Consider the following 6,000-nt stretch of genomic DNA (forward strand, 5'->3'; position numbering starts at 1 on the left):
TCAAGTGATTCTACACACTATGTTAAAAACTCTTCCTTCTGCGGTGGTGGAGGAAGGATTCAGCTCCTTTTCTTAAGCAGAATTACTCACTTTGATACAAGTAAAAGTCCTGTTTGTTACTTAAGTAAAAGTATGTGAGTATAATCAGAAGAATATCCCTGTGACTGTCATAGGCCTACTATTATATATTCGGCATATTCCGTCATTATTATTCCTCATGGTTTAATGTAAAGCAGTATTTTACTGCTGTAGTTGTTGAGCTGAAGCTCATTTTGAACTATTTTGTATCAGACTGCAACGATTATTTTCATTGTGGCATTATTTTCTCCATTAATGGATTGTAAAAATACTGAAAAATTAAAGCTGCAAGCAGCGTTGGGCGGGCCCTCGCACTTATAAGCGCGTCCGCGTGTGAGCCGGCCGAGTTGCATATTCTGGAGCTCTGCCGGTGCGGCTGTGAATTTGCTACGCGGTTATGACGCCGCATGAAGGTGTTATATGTCACTTCCTGTGTCCCCTATGTGGAGCTACATAGCACTTGCCGCTATGAATATAAATCGGTGTTGGCGTGTAGATGTCTGCGGGGTGGGAGAGTTATCAAGCACGTAAAGTTTGTTTCAGATGTGAGCATGTACACTGAACAATAATGTACCCAAACAATAAAATAAATTCCTTTTATATTTCCCTGCCTTGTTGTTTATGTGTACATACAGAGGAAGAATGTGAGAACAGCACACATTTCATCGTTACTGTGTGCTGTACCGCAGTTCTGTGTCCATGCATGCAGCAAACTGAAAGCACTGTCTGTCGGAGCGTCTACGTGAAAAGAGAAGGAAGACATTGCTGGTAGTATTGTCTTCAGAGTTGTTAAACACCTCAGCGCACTGAAGGAAGCCATCTGACTGTGTGAGGGGCAAGATCGTTGATGTCTGCAGGCAGAGTAGGAGCTCTCCTGTCTGACTGGTCCACCAATAGCAGAGAAGATGACCCCTTGAGACACAGCCCCTCCTCATTTGCATAATGAGGCAGAAATGCATACAAAAATTTAAAAAAGACAGGCAGAAATAAATACCATGGGTGAAAATAAATAAGGTAAATAAATACAAAGGAAGAATAAAACAGACAAAAATATTAAAACACACACATAAATAAATACATTAAAAAAATTAGTAATAAATAAAGTTGAATAAACAAATAAGGTAATTATAACAAAGGTGAATAAGTAAAGGCACTAATTAAATATATACATTATGTCTCCTTGTATAATTTAATTACTACCTACATTTATTTATTTACTTATTTTTTTGTGTATTTAATTGGATGCTTATTTATTTATTGAGCATTTATTTATTTCTGTATTTATTTCTGACTGTGTCAGGATCGGTCCTCCATAACGGGGTGGGAGAGTTATCAAGCACGTAAAGTTTGGTTCAGATGTGAGCATGTACACTGAAGTTACAACAACTTCCTGTGTCATGGCGAAGACTTGATCTCTGACGCCACGCCACGGACACACCCATTGACGAAAACTCGCAAATAGCACAACTTTTCATCTTCAATGCCTTTAGAAGGCACAGCACAAATTTGAAGTCGGTCGGACTAAATCCCTAGGAGGAGTTCGTTAAAGTACGAAGTGTGTAAATCATCCAAAATTTGACGTAAAATTCAAAATGGCCGACTTCCTGTTGATTTTAGGGCATCGCTCCAAGAGGCTTTTTTGTGCGTCTGGACAAGATACACGTACCACAGAAAATTCGTGCACGTAGGTAAAACGTGCGGCGGGGGCTGCTTCGTTAAAAGTCACTTCCTGTTGCCAGCAGGTGGCGCTATGACTGTCTGTGAATGTCAGCATGTACATGTGTTCAGGGCGGGACTCTCATCCTACATGTACAGTTTGGTCCAGATGTGAGCATGTACACTGAAGTTACGACAACTTCCGTGTCATGGCGAAGAGTTGATCTTTGACGCCACGCCACGGACACGCCCATTGACGAAAACTTGCAAATAGCACAACTTTTCATCTTCAATGCCTTTAGAAGGCACAGCACAAATTTGAGGTCGGTCGGACTAAATCCCTAGGAGGAGTTCGTTAAAGTACGAAGTGTGTAAATCATCCAAAATTTGACGTAAAATTCAAAATGGCCGACTTCCTGTTGGGTTTAGGCTATGGCTCCAAGAGACTTTTTTGTGCGTCTGGACAAGATACACGTACCACAGAAAATTCGTGCACGTAGGTAAAACGTGCGGCGGGGGCTGCTTCGTTAAAAGTCACTTCCTGTTGCCAGCAGGTGGCGCTATGACTGTGGGTGAATGTCAGCATGTACATGTGTTCAGGGCGGGACTCTCATCCTACATGTACAGTTTGGTCCAGATGTGAGCATGTACACTGAAGTTACGACAACTTCCGTGTCATGGCGAAGAGCTGATCTTTGACGCCACGCCACGGACACGCCCATTGACGAAAACTTGCAAATAGCACAACTTTTCATCTTCAATGCCTTTAGAAGGCACAGCAGAAATTTGAGGTCGGTCGGACTAAATCCCTAGGAGGAGTTCGTTAAAGTACGAAGTGTGTAAATCATCCAAAATTTGACGTAAAATTCAAAATGGCTGACTTCCTGTTGGGTTTAGGCTATGGCTCCAAGAGACTTTTTTGTGCGTCTGGACAAGATACACGTACCACAGAAAATTCGTGCACGTAGGTGAAACGTGCGGCGGGGGCTGCTTCGTTAAAGGTCACTTTCTGTTGCCAGCAGGTGGCGCTATGACTGTGGGTGAATGTCGGCATGTACATGTGTTCAGGGCGGGACTCTCATCCTACATGTACAGTTTGGTCCGGATGTGAGCATGTACACTGAAGTTACAACAACTTCCTGTTTCATTGCGAATCATCGACGCCACGGACACGCCCATTGACGAAAACGCGCAAATAGCACAACTTTTCATCGTCAATGCCTTTAGAAGGCACAGCAGAAATTTGACGTCGATCCGACTAAATCCCTAGGAGGAGTTCGTTAAAGTACGAAGTGTGTAAATCATCCAAAAATGGCCGTAAAATTCAAAATGGCCGACTTCCTGTTGACTTTAGGCTATGGGTTCTTGAGGCTTTTTTGTGCGTCTTGATACGATACATGTCCCCAGAAAATTTCGTACATGTAGGTTGAACGTGAACGAGGGGCTAATCATTTCCAATTTTCTAGGTGGCGCTAGCGAGTCATTTTGCCACGCCCATGTGCGAAACTTGTAGAATACGAAATTTTTCACCGGTTCTGACATGTTTGCAAATTTTGGTGAGTTTTCGAGTATGTTTAGGCCATGTCATTTGGGCCTACTTTGCAGAAAAAAAAAAAAAAAAAAAAAAAATTAAAGCTGCAAGCAGCGTTGGGCGGGCCCTCGCACTTGTAAGCGCGTCCGCGCGTGAGCCGGCCGAGTTGCATATTCTGGAGCTCTGCCGGTGCGGCTGTGAATTTCCTACGCGGTTCCGACGCCGCATGAAGGTGTATATGTCACTTCCTGTGTCCCCTATGTGGAGCTACATAGCACTTGCCGCTATGAATATAAATCGGTATTGACGTGTAGATGTCTGCGGGTGGGAGAGTTATCAAGCACGTAAAGTTTGTTTCAGATGTGACATGTACACTGAACAATAATGTACCCAAACAATAAAATAAATTCCTTTTATATTTCCCTGCCTTGTTGTTTATGTGTACATACAGAGGAAGAATGTGAGAACAGCACACATTTCATCGTTACTGTGTGTTAGAGCATGGGAGAACAGTGGATACTTTTAATACAGCCCACACCCCTAATACTGTGTAACTATAACAAGTAGAGAACAGAAGAAAAAGATGTTCTTTCTTTACAACTGTCTGCATAGCTTATTCATATTGTGTAATGAATGAAAATAAATAGGCCTACTAGGCTCCTCTCTACTTTGACATTTAAGATTAGCTGTTTGATCCACCTTCATACACATGTGACATTACTGTACAACTTGAGAAAGGTGAGTTGTTTTCTGCTCCAGCCTGCCTAAAAGAAAAGCGTTTTTGGGATTAAATGGACTTTATTAGCTGCTGCAGTGCAGGATGAACTCAGAATAGACCCATTTCTCACCTTATTATTCTAAATCATGCAACGAAGAAGAAGAAATGCATAATAAATCCTGGGACAAAATCTGTCCACAAATACTGTACAGCATGTAGTCTGATGACAAGACTTGTGTTATAGCTGACTTGGGCAGTGAAATGTTTTTTTTTAATTCATGTGGTCATAGTTGTCCACAACTCAAATCAGAATATAAGAAGAAATGTTTTATACCACCTCAAGAAGGCTTCCTATCAGAAAGGTAGGAAGGTATTTCAAATGTACAACTGCAGTACTTAAATCTAAGTAAAGTAATTTCCCTGACATTACTGTGTTACGCATGTAACAGGTTTTATACTTCCTGTGAGTATAATCCAATCAATCTTATTTTCATACTGTATATCCGTTGTGTAATTTGATAAATTGTGTTGTATGTGGTGCTCGCATCGCTCATCAGAGAAGACTCTGACTGCAACATGCGTCTTTGTAAAGAGAGAAACGGACAGAAAAAGTCTCTAACTCTGCCTGTCAGCTCGCTCTGCTCCGTTAAAACTGAATTTACCATACAGAATTGAATACGAGTGCACTCCAGATTTAGCTGCAGCCAGCTGACCGTGTGCTTCTCCCTATACCGCAGTTCTGTGTCCATGCATGCAGCAAACTGAAAGCACTGTCTGTCGGCGTCTACGTGAAAAGAGAAGGAAGACATTGCTGGTAGTATTGTCTTCAGAGTTGTTAAACACCTCAGCGCACTGAAGGAAGCCATCTGACTGTGTGAGGGGCAAGATCGTTGATGTCTGCAGGCAGAGTAGGAGCTCTCCTGTCTGACTGGTCCACCAATAGCAGAGAAGATGACCCCTTGAGACACAGCCCCTCCTCATTTGCATAATGAGGCAGAAATGCATACAAAAATTTAAAAAGACAGGCAGAAATAAATACCATGGGTGAAAATAAATAAGGTAAATAAATACAAAGGAAGAATAAACAGACAAAAATATTAAAACACACACATAAATAAATACATTAAAAAAAGTAATAAATAAAGTTGAATAAACAAATAAGGTAATTATAACAAAGGTGAATAAGTAAAGGCACTAATTAAAATATACATTTATGTCTCCTTGTATAATTTAATTACTACCTACATTTATTTATTTACTTATTTTTTGTGTATTTAATTGGATGCTTATTTATTTATTGAGCATTTATTTATTTCTGTATTTATTTCTGACTGTGTCAGGATCGGTCCTCCATAGCGGGGTGGGAGAGTTATCAAGCACGTAAAGTTTGGTTCAGATGTGAGCATGTACACTGAAGTTACAACAACTTCCTGTGTCATGGCGAAGACTTGATCTCTGACGCCACGCCACGGACACACCCATTGACGAAAACTCGCAAATAGCACAACTTTTCATCTTCAATGCCTTTAGAAGGCACAGCACAAATTTGAGGTCGGTCGGACTAAATCCCTAGGAGGAGTTCGTTAAAGTACGAAGTGTGTAAATCATCCAAAATTTGACGTAAAATTCAAAATGGCCGACTTCCTGTTGGGTTTAGGCTATGGCTCCAAGAGACTTTTTTGTGCGTCTGGACAAGATACACGTACCACAGAAAATTCGTGCACGTAGGTGAAACGTGCGGCGGGGGCTGCTTCGTTAAAGGTCACTTTCTGTTGCCAGCAGGTGGCGCTATGACTGTGGTGAATGTCGGCATGTACATGTGTTCAGGGCGGGACTCTCATCCTACATGTACAGTTTGGTCCAGATGTGAGCATGTACACTGAAGTTACAACAACTTCCTGTTCATTGCGAATCATCGACGCCACGGACACGCCCATTGACGAAAACGCCAAATAGCACAACTTTTCATCGTCAATGCCTTTAGAAGGCACAGCAGAAATTTGACTCGATCCGACTA

This window comes from Micropterus salmoides, unplaced genomic scaffold (assembly GCF_014851395.1).
Source record: "Micropterus salmoides isolate LMB-PRFRI ecotype aquatic unplaced genomic scaffold, ASM1485139v1 Ms_hic_scaffold_422, whole genome shotgun sequence".
NCBI classification, from domain to species: Eukaryota; Metazoa; Chordata; class Actinopteri; order Centrarchiformes; family Centrarchidae; genus Micropterus; species Micropterus salmoides.